General features: G+C 33.1%; 1 protein-coding gene across 3 annotated transcripts in view; it reads right to left on the bottom strand.

The window, feature by feature from the left end:
- Positions 1 to 3312, bottom strand: part of LOC126968816 (limbic system-associated membrane protein) — a 72756-nt gene extending 69444 nt beyond the window's left edge. Inside the window, exon 1 of one of the 3 annotated variants that reach the window (XM_050813960.1) lies at positions 3198 to 3312. The gene's annotated coding sequence lies outside the window, so the exon portion shown is untranslated. Of the gene's footprint in view, positions 1 to 2529; positions 2664 to 3101 lie in introns of those variants that run through there. The other 2 variants (XM_050813959.1, XM_050813961.1) reach the window with 2 other exon arrangements.
- Positions 3313 to 17434: the final 14122 nt, after the last annotated feature.

Genomic DNA, 17434 nt, shown 5'->3' with positions numbered 1-17434 from the left:
TTGAGTTTCTTGTATGTTCTTCTCACGTGCTCTACTTTTTTCGAACATATGGTAGATTGAGTAATTTAATAGAAACATTTATAGTGACGATTCAAAAGCTCTTAGTTTAAGTCTATTTCAATAAAGTTTATTTGACTTTGTCTTTGACTATAATGTTTCAACTTTATGAGTACCTCAAAAACTATTGTTTTGATAATGCCATAACTGCTTATTGAATTGATTCTTTTTTTTTAATACCAAAGAGCAACGAACCGTATAGTACAAAACTGTTTTCGGAGCATTATTAGCGGAGCGCAATATGAGTAGATTATATTATGAGACCTACTTTTACGATTTGAGAATTAATGTTTATTTAGACAATTTGTATATTGTTTTACTGATGTATTGAAGTATTCACGAGGTAACACAGTGTTTGCTTGATTTCTATTGGCATTTTGAATTATTCTTACAATTATCTTTACAATAGGACCAACCGTAAAGGTTGACTGTCACCACGCTACCTCCGATTCAATCCTGGCCCGCTACGAAGTGTTTTTTTCGGTTTTCGGATTTCATACATTTGTGATTCCTCTTGTGTACAAGAGAGTGCGGGCTGCGGTAATCTATGTGATGACCACAGCCCATACTCATCACATGACCCGCATTTACGTCTCTTTCTTAAAATAATGAATTGTTTGCAAGGGTTCCTACATTTTCAATTTCGCTGTACCTCACAAAATAACACTTATTTAATTTTTATTGTTCTTTGAAAAAACTGTTGTGGTTCTTGAATTAAAATAATATTAGGTTGAACAGCTATTTTAACGCAACAATGAAGTTATGCTTGAGAAGACAGGTAATAAACCACCTTCCTTGACGTTTGTACCTAACTTTGAATCCAACTTCGGGAACAATAACACAAGTATCTTCTTGAGAAAGCAATTGGTTTGGAATGCAAATTTAATCAGACAGGGTAAATACTAATATAAGATGAACGTGGATATGGATAATGGGTATTTATGTATTGCAAAGACACTATTTTAAGTTGAAAACATACGTAAAAACTGAATTATTCTAAACACATTAATTAATTAGTTCATTATTTTGATCCTTTCGTAGGCTTTTGGCTAATAACTAACTTTTATGTTTAAAAGGGTCAAACGCGGAAGAAGGATATCATGTGTTATTTTTATTTATCTAATCTAAGATACCAACACCATTAGAATGTTTTTCAATGTTGATGACTATATATATAAAAAAATATATTAAAGACAAAGCTATTTTATTAAGTTAATTTGAATAATTAATAAATATTATTGTACTGACCCCTTTAGAAAATCAGATATACTCACACATCCTTTCTAAGTGTAACGTCAACTAATAACTAACTCTCTGAGTCGAGTCACTTGTAGTGTATTTGTTGTTATAACCAATGCTATTATTATGTAACTATAGTCAACCTGTACTAACGAATACCAGAACAGCTGCAACATACTGTTGTAACTAAAAAGGCTGTTATTGCTTTTACAGCCAGAGCTCGCCGAATTCCGATAAGGAAACAAAAATTTGTATCATGAAAAATAAAGATACTCACTAGTACTCCTTTCCGTATCATCCTAGAATTTCTGAAGCTTCTACTTATCATGCATGTATAGGACATGCCCTAAATCAATCCCTATACTTAGAGAGTGGGTTGATCAAAATGCATGCTGTTCCGTTACGCGGTTGAAAACTTCAGAAATATCCTTTTCACTTATCAAAATATTTTGTGATTGTAGTGCACAACAATAAGCAAAATGACCAATTATACGATCATAGCTCCAAACAAGATTCACAAGTGGTCAGGAAAGTAGAACGTGGTCAGCATCCTGCATCACACATGGTTGGGGGGAGGTGTATTATCAAGGAGACAAGATTTTAGCCAAACTATATCAAGAGTTTGTCTTAAATCCTACTATTAAACTTCAAAGCAATTTAATATGTGAAGTGAATTTGACATGGAAACAGTGTGGAAATTCATAGATTCGTGACCAGACAGATAAAAGGTCTGCATTAAAAAAGGTATTAAAAGTATTCATTTTGAATAGAATTATTTTTTGTTATTTTCTCAAACTTAACTAAACATATATAAGTTTTATTAAGAAATGACATTACATCACAAAAAAATGCATTTATATTTGTGCCAATTGCATTGATATTGTTGACGATCGTTAAAAACATCTTGGTATCAAACGTTTTGACTAAAGACGAATCCTTGAAGTTCTTTTGACTTCACATTTCCGGGTATAACGAATGAAGATACACAAATTTTAAGAAGTAAAACCTATCTTCATGTATTACTTGTACTCATACTGCGCTCTGGAGAGTGTAAGTTTAAGTTGCATCGGGCTAAAAAAATTGAGACTATAGCCTTAAATAGCCTACTTGTACTCATACAAGATATTTTTTTTTGTAAGAAATATATTACACCTAACCTTAAGAACTTATATTATACAATTATAATAACACGTTTAAAACGGTATTGTTGTTGTAACTGTTATTTAACCTAACCATTTCCTGTAGTAAAATAGATACTTAGCTAGCTCGATGATGTTGGTTTATTAGCCAACAAAAAAGAAACCATAAAGCATGAACTAGACGAATAAATACAGTATCCATCGTTATACTTATTATAGTATTATACACCTTTTTGATATTCTCAATTAAAATAAATACCCACGGAATTGTTATTAAAACCTCCAATTAACAAATCAACTAACGTCCAATCTATTTCAATTCACTACAAATTGAGCTAACCATAAGCAAATTTGAATACCAATAAACGGAAATTCACAATAGACTTTCACAGAATATCTTCATTAATTTATGTTTCATTTATTAGATCGCAACTAAGAACTCAAACGAATCTCTTTGTTTCGTTCAATCAATTGACGACTTTAAAATATAAGCCGCGACAAAGGCTGTTTACAAATTCGAGGAATATATAATCAATGCAGAGGTTACTATGAATTTGAAATATTTATTGATTACTAAATTTCACCCGCTGTTTCTAATCGAATATATTGTCCTAAATTTTACTTCACTTATTTTTATATTACATAAATATATATCAATCACATTACGCTGTTGTTTCGTCCGAACACAAAGAAAACACAGTTGCAAATAATTTCCGACACTGATAAAAGCTTTTCAATTATCAATAGAAATATATAAATCACATCGTATTTCTCGCCGTGAACTACACGATCAAGCCGTACACAACCGCTTCGTAGCGGAACACGTAGCACACTGAACCTCAGCCGTCTAGTGATGTAGCACACAGCTACGCTTCGCTACGACGTAACACTCAAAAGGTTACTCCTAGGCGTTTAAGCCTTGCGCTTTTTGTATGAATACGAATGTCTTATTTACCATAGTGGCTGAAAAAACAGGCTTTAGAAGGAATGAAGGATTGTATTCTAATGATCAAAGGCTATGTTTGTGGTGCTGAGCTTTTTACTGAGAACAAAGGGCGCGATTAAAATTAAAGCCTGGAAATCTGTAAGGTTGGCTCACAGCTCGCTTTTATGGAATATTACTTTAAAACGTCTTCTAATAATGGTTCTGTTCTAGTTTTACTTTGTACCCCTAAATTTTAACTAAAATATTTTGAAATTGGTTTACAAAATTTATTCTTAATGCTATAATATATATTATTACAGTTATAAGCTGAAATATTTTTAATGACACGTTAAACATTTAATTTATAAAAAACTGATTAATTTTTTTGAACCTTAGTTAAAGATGGTTTCAAAATGGTTGAGTTTTAATTTGTACCCATGCATATACATTTTAACTAAAACATTTTGGATTTGGATTCTTCAAATTAATAATTAGTGTTATAGATTATTAAAGTTACAAGCAGAAATATTTGTAGTGATGCGTTAAACTTTTAAGTTACATCAAATCAAAAATTAAAAAAAATATTTTTTGACCTTGGTTACACATAAAAGAAGCGGTGGTACTAAACGTTGACTTGCAATACAGTGGCCCCGGTTTGATCCCAGCCCGCCACGTACCTATTATCACGTCTTCGGTCTTTGAATTCATAACATGTTCATTTATTTAATTTATTTGTTGATTCAAGAGAGTAAAGATAATGGTTATCACTTACCATCAAGTTACGCTCGTTCCTGTACCAGTATCCTTCTCTTCTATAAAAAAAATTAAACCGGTGCTTATTTGATTCCACAATATAGCACTTAGGGAGTGTTTTTTTTTTTTCGACATAGTTCACAATAATCAATATTAGTAAGTAAGTTTGGCTGTTAAAACCTCTTTAAAACTAAATGATTACTAGTAATATAGAAAAAACAAAACCGCCCGTTTTTCTGTGTAATGTACATATATTTTAACTATGAAAAAAATATGTTAATTTAGAAACACTACTTGTAGAAATTTACTTTTTGAAGCTTTACTTAGTGAAGATTAGATTGTAAATACTCTTAATATTTTGTGAGGAATTTAGGTTTATTATTATAAGAAATATGTTAATAACATAAGCCTGTACAAGATAATTATAGAAAAAATCATATATATACGTTAAGCTTCTTAAGTTATGACACGATATAAAAAGATTAGTTGCCAGGAAGCCTCTTCCCGCTAAGTGTTTTCTCACTACTTATTACGCCCCAGCAGGGGTGACGAACATTTTCACGGCGTGTGCCAGGTGAAATGTTATTTTATTACCCCTGGCTTGTGGAGATAACGAGAATATAATACATTTACACATGATGGAACATTGTCTCTGTTTTATCTATAAACATAAATAATTCAAGTGTCTCTTTGTGGAGTAGAAGTAAGAGCTCTTTAGTTTAGTTACAGCTCTTTAGTGCGCTGCAAAAGAGAGCTGTTCGTACTTTATATTAAGCTTGGTTATAGACAGTCACTGAAAGAAAAATATAAAGAAAAATATAAAGAAAAAAATATTATGACAATGTTATAACACTAGAAATAAGGTATTGCTTGTAACTACTTCCAGTACTTCATAAAATGCATATTGGCTTTAAGGGTAAATATATATTAACAATTTTAAGTCTCAGACGCTGTTCAGACATTATCTATAAATTAATTTAGATGTTTTATTAAAAAATGCCTCTGTCGTAAATCCTACTACTTCACAGCTATATAGCACAGATTATCTTATTACCATATTTATTTTTTAGCAATAACAATGAAACAGAACATATATTTTATTAAAAAGAGCGCAAAAACAGAATGCTGGGTGAGTTTAAATGAGTGTTTTGCGCCGATTATTCTCTCTCAGAGCACCATTTGTATCCGAAGTTTGAATTGACATCAAAAAGAATTCTAAAAATCAATTTTGAGAAAATAAATGCCTTTTATACCATTATGCCCTTTATATTGTGCATTTAATACCATATTTTTGTATTTTTTGCCAATTATTTACATTTTTTGCAACAACCAGAGATCACAAGAGCATTGTTCGTATTTTAAGGAGGTGTACACAATTATCGAAGCTACATCTGTTGACGCGATTGGGAAAAATGATAAAGTGAATGTTAACGTTACGCACGCACACACACACACATAAATAAAAGAACATGAAGTTTGTTTTTAATGTCTCTTGAATTAAGTGGTTATTCAAATATTAATGAATCTTTAAAAAACGTTTTATAAGTTAATGGAAATAAAAAATAAAATCATACGTAAATATACATCATCAACCTGTATGTGTGATTTTTAATTATTTATGGACGAGAATTGTAATGTATTCACAATTGCTTTTTTTTTAATTTGATGTTAATTTTCGGTAAAGTTGAGGTTAATACTCCTTGTTATTGTTTCGCACAATTTATTAAAAACTTGTTCATTTAATTTAATGTTAAGATTCAATACTTAGCTATTGTTATAATTTTTCAATATTTCTTTTTATTGTAAAAAATAAAATGTTTTTTTTTTCGATCATTTTATCAATTCTGCTCCAGATGATGAGGATAATATTTAAGTTAGTGGTGTGCGGTGAGATGGTCGAAATCGGAGTGAGGAATCACCTCTTCGTAACTCTCCCTGTAATTAATCCCTCTACACAATGCCCACAGATTCATCACAGAGTGTAACCAAGCCGATTTGAGCACCTCTGTGTTACCCGCGGTAAATTGTTCTAGCTGATACTATGACTAACCAGAGCAGACAACAGAACAATATTATATTATATGTTCCAACCCCATACACATACAATATACTAGCATATAGACCATCTGACAGCCCGGTAACGCGTGATTTATGTTGATTTGTCAATATTATGTGCGTTAGCTAGTGTCTTAGTATTCTAAACACTGTGTTATGTTAATAATTTTAATACGGGTTGCATGGTTTTTCATTATAAAACAAGCAATTACAATATTTTTGATACGAAATACTTAGTTTTATTTATATATCGCGTGAAAAAGAACAAACACCAACTGAGTGAATGGTTTGCTTAACGATGTTTTAGTTAAACACAACCTAAAAACTGTTTATAGAACAAGATGAACGCCATTTTTGACGTCATTTGAATAGTTAGACACTGTTTAACAAATCACACTGTACATGTCATATTTAAATTATATTTTATAATAACACTGCAAGGAGCTAGTGCCATACGTGTCATTACTCCTTGCAACTTGTCAATCAAAATAGGTTACTGTAAGAATAGATTCGCTTATCTTTTCTATCTTGCTGTACCTCCGTTAGAGATGTTCTTATCTCTTGGACAACTGTTTTATGTACCGTGGTAAATTTGTTAGTCTATGGTCGGATCTGTGTCTTATAGAATACTAAATTGTGGACTGAAATGAAATATTTTAAGTATGTCTGTTTTTCCGAAATATCTCCAAAACGTAGATTAATATTTATGATAATTTCAGTGGAAGATAGCTCATTTTAGAGGTGTGAACTAAGCTTTTATTTAAAAAATAATAATATGGATATGTAAAATAATGCATGGCCAGACACCTTCCCAGTAATTTAGACATAGTTAAGTTGGATGACCAAAGACCACGTAAGCGATTACGTAGCCGCTGGTCGGACCTGATCAAGACACTCACTGGCCTACCACTTACGACCGCAATAAGGAAGGCTGAGGACTAAAAGGAGTGGAAGGCTTTAGTGAGCAACGTTATGAAACCTTGAATTATGGACTACCTTCATAAATGAAGAGCACAGCCAAGAAGAAAAGTTATAAAAAATAAATAAACAATAATATTATATTTTATTAATATTATTTACTAAACCTGATTGAATGGTCTGATAGCCACGTAGATGAAATGTTCGCAGACAAACAGACGGGGCCACTCGTCTTGTAATATTATTAAGAAATGCCTCTTTAGTAGCACTGCGAAAGTTATTTTGTGGGAAATTAATGAGACTGAACTTTTAAAAATAAGATATTTAGTGTTAATTACGCTTCGTTTAATTAGTCTGCTTATAGAATGTACTCCCCGCCCTCCATACGGCCGTCAAGTCCATAAAGTCAGGCCGAGTTTCAAAATATTAATTTAAAAACAGTTTGTTATTTTCATCTAGGATTCTTACAAATTTAATTTGTACCAAAATTTATGGCCCTACAAGTGACGTATTGACTGTAAATCTTGGTGTCTTGTTCAATAGAAGGTTGTGATTGGTTCAGTTGGTAAGAGCGCTTGGACGGAACCCGAGAGGCGCGGTGTCGAGTCCTGTAACGTCCATAATATTTTGTAGACATTAAATTGGTGAATTTAAATAGTCTCTCTGACTGACCAGCACTTTGATTGCAATGTGCAAGCATGATAGTTTCACAAAAATTTTCCAAGCATAAAGAGCGAATACTATATTCATTTGTAAACAGAATCCAATATTTATTGCTTTCGTGGGCTCGAAATGCTATTATAAGTGCTTAGAAAAGTTGGCACTTAAGAAGGAAAATACAAATTCAAAACTGTGTTTAAAGTAGCTTATACAGAGTCCTCAAATAAGGTGTTATGTTCAATCGTTTGGCAATTATCCAAGTTATGAATTGAAAAGAAGATGTAACATCTGCACAATAGAGCTCGGAAAACATTCGACCAAGCTTAGCGTCAAATACAGTCTCAATATATTTATAAATACAATTTTAAACTTTGAGTATATTTATGAAAAACGAACTCAGTGTTATCTGATATTAGGTGAGCTTTTTTTTTAAATTACCCATGTCCTAATTTTCTGGAAACACCGTGGAAGGAAGCTCATTCCATTGTTTGGTTGTATGTGGAAGAAACTTTCTTGAAAACCGTATTGTACAGGAGCGCCAGGCACCCAGGTGGTGGGGATGACATTATTTTAAGCAATAAAAGCTTAATGCACCAATTCTAAAACAAGATCTGTATTCATAAAATTGTTTGTGTTTTCTTTAAATCAAATTGGAGATAGCAATTATGTTTAAACAAAATCGTATTACTTAAAGTAGTATAAAAATACATCATTTGTATTATAATATTTTTGTACGTAAAATAGAAAGCTTTCTAAGTTTGAACAAGTTTCGAGACAGCTTTACATCGACGAGTAAATCTTGATAGCGCTAGGTAAGTTTTTAAGTGTGTAATTTATAAAATGTAAGAGACTGTTAAATTCACATTTTGAGATGGCCGTCGCTGATCTTATGGTTGTAATGAGTATCTTTGGCTAATGGATTCTTGAGTTATTGCCTTAATTTTCCAGACAGTCTTAATAAATTATGAATTATGTTAGGGGCAAACAGTGGGGGCACCTGCTTGTTATAATCGCTGCCCGTTTAACATCATTCTTTTATTATTTATCTAAAATAAACAATCAAAAATCAAAAATAACTAAAATTTTTATTTTGACTGTCAAGTGGAAGATGTTAAGCACTAACTTCTTAGAGTTGTGCATGTTGTGTGTGGTGAGAAACACCATTGAATCTTTTTTTACAATAACAAATTAAACACCTTTTTTTGTCTTACGCTGCATTATCTGTTCATTTTTATGTCCACTAATACTAAGTTCTGTCGCATGAGTTACCTCTCTAAATTTGCATGCTGAAGTCGCCTGTAAATGGAATTATATGTTTACTTAGTACCTAAAACTCAAATTTTTATGTGTGTATTTCTGTTGGTGGTTCTAATAAAATAAATTTTAAAATAAAACTTTCGTGCGACGTTAACTATATTTAATTAAATCGGCTAGTGGACATTGTGAGTACACTTTGTGCAGTTGTGACACAGTTTCAGTGCTTCCGTGCGAGTCAAGGCACGCACAACGAGCGCAGATCTGTAGTGCGAGACGGAACGTTACCAAGAACTCGCTAGACTGACCCTGATGAAGGACCTCCGAATCGTTTTAAATAAGTCGGAACAAACACTAATGAATCGAGATTAAAGACGATTAAAATAAATAATAAGAAAAAATACTCTCTCTATCTCTCTCTCTGGAGTTCTCTCCCTTGTGTCTGAGGATCACGGTTACAATAAGAGTTACATCTGGAGCGGATGATCTGCCTCCACTGGAGCCCGTCTCTAACAAACGTGAAAAATTTGAATGACGACTCTTTATTGGGTCAGTCCATCTTGTTGGAGAACAACTACGCGATCTTTTGCCTTCGGTATTTCCAATCAGAATGATTTTTTCCAAACTTGTCCATCTATTGCAATAAGTTATCGCACCTATATTACATACACGTTTGCTAGTAAGTTAGATCCAAGACGTGTGAAGCTATTCGCATGAAGGGATCGTGACTCTCCAACATTAAGTTATGGGTACTTATCCTCCCACTCAGTTAAAGATGTACCAGTATAGTACTACACAACTATAATATTCTTTGCCCTTTCTTCCAACGTCCTAATTCTCTTATTTTGCTCTGAGCGTGTCGTGAAAGTGTTACGTTTATTGGAAAATTATTTCTAAGTATACAGTCTTTGGATAAACGCGAATAAGTCGATTATTCTTTCACTATTATACTATAATACTCTAATTCATTTTAAACGAGTGGCCGTTGAGATTCTCGTATCATCTTCTTGACTTTGGCTTTGACTTTAGATGAACAGTCAAGGTGAAGGACATCACAAAGTAATGACTTTTTATGATATTAATTTACTGTTAACCCGTATATATTTTTGCCGTTTGTGCTCATAACGACCCAATTAAGATTCAATGTAATGAGAAAGACGCACACAAAATATCAAAGACTGAAAGCTATGCATCCAAGACCGACATAATGTTATGGCATTCAGATACATTCAGAACTTAAATTATTTTTAATACGAGTATTACATAATTTACTTGACATTGAAATTAGAACATAATGAGGGTGTGAGAAGCACTTACGCTAGTAGTTCTTAGAATGTTAGAGGTAGAGATAGTATTTGTTGTCACATTTGTCGTTTCGCTTTCTTTATTTTTAAGCTTTGTTGTAGTCACAAAATATGACTATAATGATTACAAGTATTATTAGCTGTTTTCATTGAATCATCCATTCCATCATCACTAGATTAAGGTATTTCCGATGTTAGTATTTTATGATCTTCCACCTTCCCCTGAGAAATTGTCAAATTGACTCCCTTGAAAATAGCTGACGTACAAATGAATAAATAAAATTGCGTGCGTACAAAGTACACATCTACCAAGTGAAAGCTGCATTGTGCATGAACCTCTTAACCGCATATGAAGTCCTGGTACATGTTGCTAGGATGACACATTTCTATCACAGCTACTATATTTATGTTCTCCTGGTGTTTATGTAGTAATACGTCGTGCGCATGACGTCAGAATATATTAAGGTATACTCACGTCATACATAAGACAATCTCTTCTTCAACCATGATCGCCTAGTACCAAAAAATAATCATAACATAACATACCGGCTGAATCCTTATACATTTACGTTTGTCTCTATCGTCTCACTTTATCGTTTCATAGAGTTTCAAATCACAATGATTCTAAAGAAGTTTCTCTTCAAAAACAATATAATTCCATAAACGTTCGCTGATTAATATAGGTTTATTTCTTTATTAAGTACTACCACACACTTTATTTATTATGGGTTTTTTTTTACTGTATTTTGAATTGTTTTGGTACGAGTAACAATTCCGGCGAATACAGCTCGAATATCATAAAATTTATTTTTAGTTATACATACTATTATTGTTTACAAAATTCTATTCAGATTTATGTATAATTTAATTTTAATTTCTGATTAGTTGAAAAGGCTCATATACAAGTTGGTTCTGAAAGCAAGTGTCATTCATTAAAGTATCCACCAAGGCTTATGATAACAGTAGGCTGATTCACGTATATTCTAACGATCCAAAAATCGTTGTAGTTCAGAAGTCATCCTATTGAAACTTGGTCCAAAATTGGTATTCACGTACTAATTTGATAGGACGACAACTCAATAGAACTGAAACTCAGCAACTCATCGACGACTTGCGATAGGACATTGCCAGTCTAATTGTACTATTCCTTTATTTTTTACCTTATTCTTTTTTTTGGATTTGAATTTGAATATCTGAAGCCGTAGAGTAGTAAAAAGGTAAGGTATAATTATTTTTATACAGAAATTAATAGGCTGAAAATGAAAAGTCATACCCAAATGGTTGTAATAACTCTTTCTCGTCTCGTTTTGTTCAATTAAACAAAATGAGCTCGAAGAAGATTGTATCTAACCGTGCTTGAATTACTTACTGAGCTATTTTAGTTTTTTCATAAAAGCTGTAATAAGTAACTACAATATTTTATAAATAATTAAGTAGGTATTTAATTAGTCCAGTAACATATAAGGTAAATAAATACCTTCTCTTCATTCTATCTCTTCCATCCTGAGTAAGAGGATAATGAATATGTTTTTTGAATAACTCAACATCATTGAGTGCTTTTGTGACCTGTCGCACTGCTCTAGACACTGTAGGTTGAGATACGTACTGAGTTGAAATTACTCTGACCAATAATGGTTTGGTAAGATCCTGTAGCATAAAATGCTAGTGCTATTAATACCTATGATGTAAAAAAACACATGATTTTATAATTTATTTAATTACAGTCTTAAATATAGTAAATATCTAGTCAGACTTATCTGACGTAGGTATCTGTAGGTAGGTAACTACTAGTCTTCTTATCTTTCTTAGTAACAACCAACCTAAATCGGAAACTAAGTATAGTATTACGCTCTCACGGAATTAGAGGAGCGAGGTCTTCAATAATACCAAGGACTAAATCCTTGGTAAAGCGAAATGTTTTCACGAAAGCAAAATATTTGTTGATCCTCATATTCTTTCGGCGTCTTCCCTTTTGGAAAGATCCAAAAGTAGCCAAGACAAGCTGATATTCATGTTTATGAAAAAACTTTAAACAGCCAACAACTGCAAATTACTAACTTCAGTTCAGCGACTTCTCAGACGTTTGATTTGACATTAAATCGTTTATAACCGATTGTAAAAAGATAGCTGACACAACGATTGAAGTCCGTCTAGCTGACGTGAATATGCTATAGCGATTTTTGAATAGGATCGTTTCTCGAACGTGCGATTTAAATCACGTGAATACGAATCGTAGGTGAACGACAGATGTCACTGCGTTATCGCTCATGTAAAATTACGTGAATCGGGCCGCAGATCTTTGTCCAGTATTTGTAAGGGAAGATTGGACCCTTGGAACTGCTATACAAATTTTAATAGAGATCATGTTAATATAATAGTGTTCTTAAAGATAAACAAAATTCGTATATTGATATCATTAATTATAAAGAAACGCAAACAACGATGAATAAATATTTACCAATAAGACTGTATCGCCCTCGTGAAATTACAAGTTTATCGTCGCTGATAAAACAGGGGGCGATTGTGAATTTTTCATCATAGCGCTGTAGAGACGGTTTGTGTATAATTATTTTCCAAGTACTTCATCACTTTTGTTTGTCATTGTTAATGGGATGGGGAATACTCGAGAGACTCGTAAACAGTTATAAACGGCCATTGTACTGATATAAATTATCGGTTTCAACAGTACTCAGCGAATGAAATGAAGATTTTGTTCTGACGGATCTTGAGAAGCTTTGATTTATTTCTCTGGTTGTTTAGAAATATAATATTTTAACAAAAATATATACAAAGCCATTTTGATGTTTTGAAGACTGAGCGTTTGGAGATTAAATAAAACAACTGCTTGAGTAGTAAGACTGTGAAGAATATATGGAAGATGATATATTTTACTTCAGTTACATGATATATATACAAAATCCTTAAAACTAATTAACCAATTACAATTGTTACTTTAAAAATATTTACAAGTTTAGAAAATACACACCAATACTAAAGCTTACATTTTGACCAATAGTTAAACGTTTCATTCTATAAGAATTGAGAATAATATTATGTGTTCTATCTCGCTCTAAAACTAATGCTACGCTACTAACGCAGTAAACCGGCCAGCGAGCGCGCGCTTGTGTAAAGTCGCGTCGAACCTCGATTATCCGATGTCAATGAGCATTTAGCACCTACTCTGTCGCTCATTGATTAAAATTGAATGAATAGTGATTGACGCCGCAACGCTTGAGTCGAGTACGCTCGGCCTTGCTGTGAGGTTGTGTAACGCGGAGCATATGACTGATCACGTGAGTATATCTGCGGTCTTCGAGAAAACGTGACGATGCTTGTACTTCGATGAGATAACTACTGGTGATCTGCATAATTCTATGACTTGATGTACAGCATTATGAAATGGTTCTTATAAGAGCTAATATAACGGTATATAAAATAGAATGTTCTTTTCAGAACGAATCTTTCGGCATACGCTTATTACAGTTAATATGCACGATTAATATTTCTACGATCTATAATGCTACGAAGGTATTACGTTACAATTTAGATATTAGACATTTGTATTAATTGATAGTATTGTTTGTAGGTACAGCTACAATGTTATTGTAAGTGATAATAATTGTGGAATTTAAAAAAAATATCGAAATGGCCTGTTCTATGGATGCCAGAAAACAATACATTTAAAAAAATTAAGATACTAAAATGTTCTATGTATATAATATGGTTTGGCAGTCAGATTAATTCTGTACTGCCGTTCTATTTTTTTGGGCTGAGTACGAGTATAAAATATACTTGAAATTATAACATCCACATAGTAAGATAATCACTTATACTAGATATCGTTAGGGCGTTAGAGGTAGAGATAGTATTTGTTGTCACGTTCTCCGTTGCGCTCCTTTAATTGTACCTGGTGACCTCAAAAGCCGTCGTATAAACCAATAATCGTCTAAAAATCTTTATATATATAATTCTTGTGTGCGTATGTCACTGAACTCCTCCTAGACGGCTGGACCGATTCTAATGAAACTTTCTGTGTGTATTCAGGTGGATTCGAGAATGGTTTAGATTCACAATTGAACTACCTCCTAAACGGCTGGACCGATTTTGATGATTTTTTTGTTTGTTTCAGTGAATTTGAGATTGGTGTGTGTCTTCAGGTGGATTCAGAATGGTTTAGATTCACAATTAAACTACCTCCTAAACGGCTGGACCGATTTTGATGATTTTTTTGTTTGTTTCAGTGAATTTGAGATTGGTTTAGATTCTCAAATCCGTCCATATAATTGTGTATGTTAGTGTACTCTTTCTAAGGGCTGGACCGATTTTACAAATTTAAGACGTGTGTACAGGACAACGTCTGTTGGGTCCATTAGTCTATATATATAAAAATGAATTGCTGTTCGTTAGTCTCGCTAAAACTCGAGATTGGCTGGACCGATTTGGCTAATTATGGTCTTCAATTATTTGTGGAACTCCAGAGAAGGTTTAAAATATGAATAAATATGAAAACGCTCGGAATGAAATAAAAACAACAGTTTTGTTTTTCGATTTCGGTGAAATTTTTTGGTGTGTAAGCGAATTTGAGAATGGTTTAGTTTCTCTAATTCAATCTATATATTATTCTTCTATTCATGTGCATGTCAGTGAACTCCTGCTTAACGGCTGGAACGATTTTGATGATTTTGTTTTGAGTTTCAGTGAACTCAAGAATGTTTTAGATTAACAATTCAGTTCACGTAAAAATGTTTATTTAATAAATAATTATTTCTTAACTGTTTTTGATCTTGGAATGTTTTGCATTGGATTCGTCAGAATCCGCTGTGATCACAGTGTCGATTATTCAAAAATAATTCAGTTATTTTAATTTCTGTGTCCCTATAATAGGTGCTGCGATCAGATGCAGCAAAATTTTGTTAATATTTTTTTTTAAATAAATCACATACTAATTGAAATATTAATATTAATATCTAATGACATTTGATATTGAAATCAAGTTTTTATAAATATTTTCATCAAAACAGTCCCGACTGTTACAGCTTTTTTTATGGAAAAGGAGGAAAAACGGGCGATCACGATAACGAGCGATCACGGCGATAACGAGTGTTAAGTGATCACCGCCGCCCACATTCTTTTGCAGCACCAGAGGAATGAAGCATTGCCGGCCTTTAAAAAAGTACGCTCTTTTCTTGAAGGTATCCTATGTCCTATGGTCCCGGAACACCGCACAAGGAAGGTCAATTCACAGCTTTGTAGTAAATGTTACTTGAACACGGCACTGTGAAGGACACACACGCACACACATCGAGATGGTGGGGATGATATCCTAATTAGTGGTGTGTTGCGCGAAGATGGAATTGGGCGGCAGGAATCAGGTGAAACAGCTCTTTGGAATACTCCCCGTGATAAATGCGATAGAAGACACACAATGAAGCAAAGTCTCTACGCAACGCCAAGTGGTCGAGCCGTTTATAGAGTATTAAGTCCGCGATACTTCGAGCAGCTCTGCGTTGCACGCAGTCAAATGGTTGGAGTCAATACTTCATATGTGGCAGGACCTACGCTTTGTAGAGCGCTATAATGTGGGCCGGCTTGAAGTATTATGAAGACCAGCTTCTTCAAAGCCACTTTGGCTTTGCTCTCCAGATGTCCGCGGGATTGGCAATCGTTCGAGATTTCGACACCCAGTATTCCGATACTAGGCCAGGCTTTAAGTAAGATTTTATCGAAAATCGGTGAGACAGTACAACGTTTGTCGGGTCCGCTAGTCTTATGTACACACATCAAAAAAGTCTAAGCAACATGTACTAATTTAAATTTTTAGATGGTGTTTCACATTATAACGTTGTATTTTATTTTTAAAATAATATTTTTAGGGTCCTCTGATGTAAAAATAACAGCCGTTGTCTTTCTTAATTCTTTTAATAACAGAAATTAAGAATATACTGCAGAGACAAAGGTACATAAGCAACTAAAAAGCAGGCCAGGGCAATACCCGGACGTTCTCCGTTGCCAAGTATTCACTGGTTCGCCGAGCTGTATGTGAACGCGCATTGTCATGCATTAACGTAAGATCGGAGCCAAAGGTTTGTGCATATGGATGGACATAAGGTCTGAGAATATCCACAACGTAATTTTCGGCGTTGATGTTTCCATTTACAAAAACGAGTGGTTGTACTCCCTTTACGGTCTGAATGCTGTTCAGGGGGTTCCCTTGTATTATTGTAGCGCTGCCAATGACGACAAATAACACTTCTATAAAAGCCAAAATGCCGAGATACCTGAGATTGATCACCCGCTTGCAACATCCCTACAGCTATTTGCATTTCATTTGCCGTCAAATGGCGTCGCTCCATGACGTAAAGAATATCTAACAATTCAATTGTGTCGCTAATTTTATTTAAATGGTTGGTAAAATAATAAAACCAAGACTAAACGTAGCAAGAAAAACGCACTTAAATTCAAACAAATTCCCTTTCATTTAATTTTATGAAAAAACAAAATATAATCGAATTTTATTTACAACCAGTATGTCATCAATAACAAAAAAGTTTACATACCTATGCACTTCGAGTGAACAAATACTTAGAAATTAATTAATATAAATGGTAAATTTGTAATATAATGCATGTTGCTTAGACGTTTTTGATGTGTGTATATAAAATGAACTGATGTTCGTTAGTCTCGCTAAAACTCGAGAATGGCTGGACCGATTTGGCTAATTTAGGTCTTGAATTATTTATGGAAGTCCAGTGAAGGTTTAAAAGGTTGAATAAATATGAAAATACTCGGGATTAAATAAAAACAACAATTTTGATTTTCCTTTCATGTGTCCCTCGTCGTTCAGAAATCAAATTAATATATTAGTTTAAAATGAATAACTAATTACAATTTTTATATCTTTCTAACTTTCTCAGGAGGTAAAAATTATAAATGATTTTAGGTATCTATAGTAGGTAGATTAACTACAGTTGTTAACTATCTATCAGATTAATTTTATGTAGATTGATAAAACTTAAGTTTTGTCAAAAACTAAAATTTCTGAACCTAACTGCACCACAAAACAAAAAAAAATATAGTTTATCAGAAAGCTTTAAATTGATTAACAGACTGTATCATAACTGTGTGTGTCT

This window comes from Leptidea sinapis, chromosome 16 (genome assembly GCF_905404315.1).
Source record: "Leptidea sinapis chromosome 16, ilLepSina1.1, whole genome shotgun sequence".
In the NCBI taxonomy this organism is placed as follows: domain Eukaryota; kingdom Metazoa; phylum Arthropoda; class Insecta; order Lepidoptera; family Pieridae; genus Leptidea; species Leptidea sinapis.
This window is presented reverse-complemented; position numbering and strand designations above follow the sequence as displayed.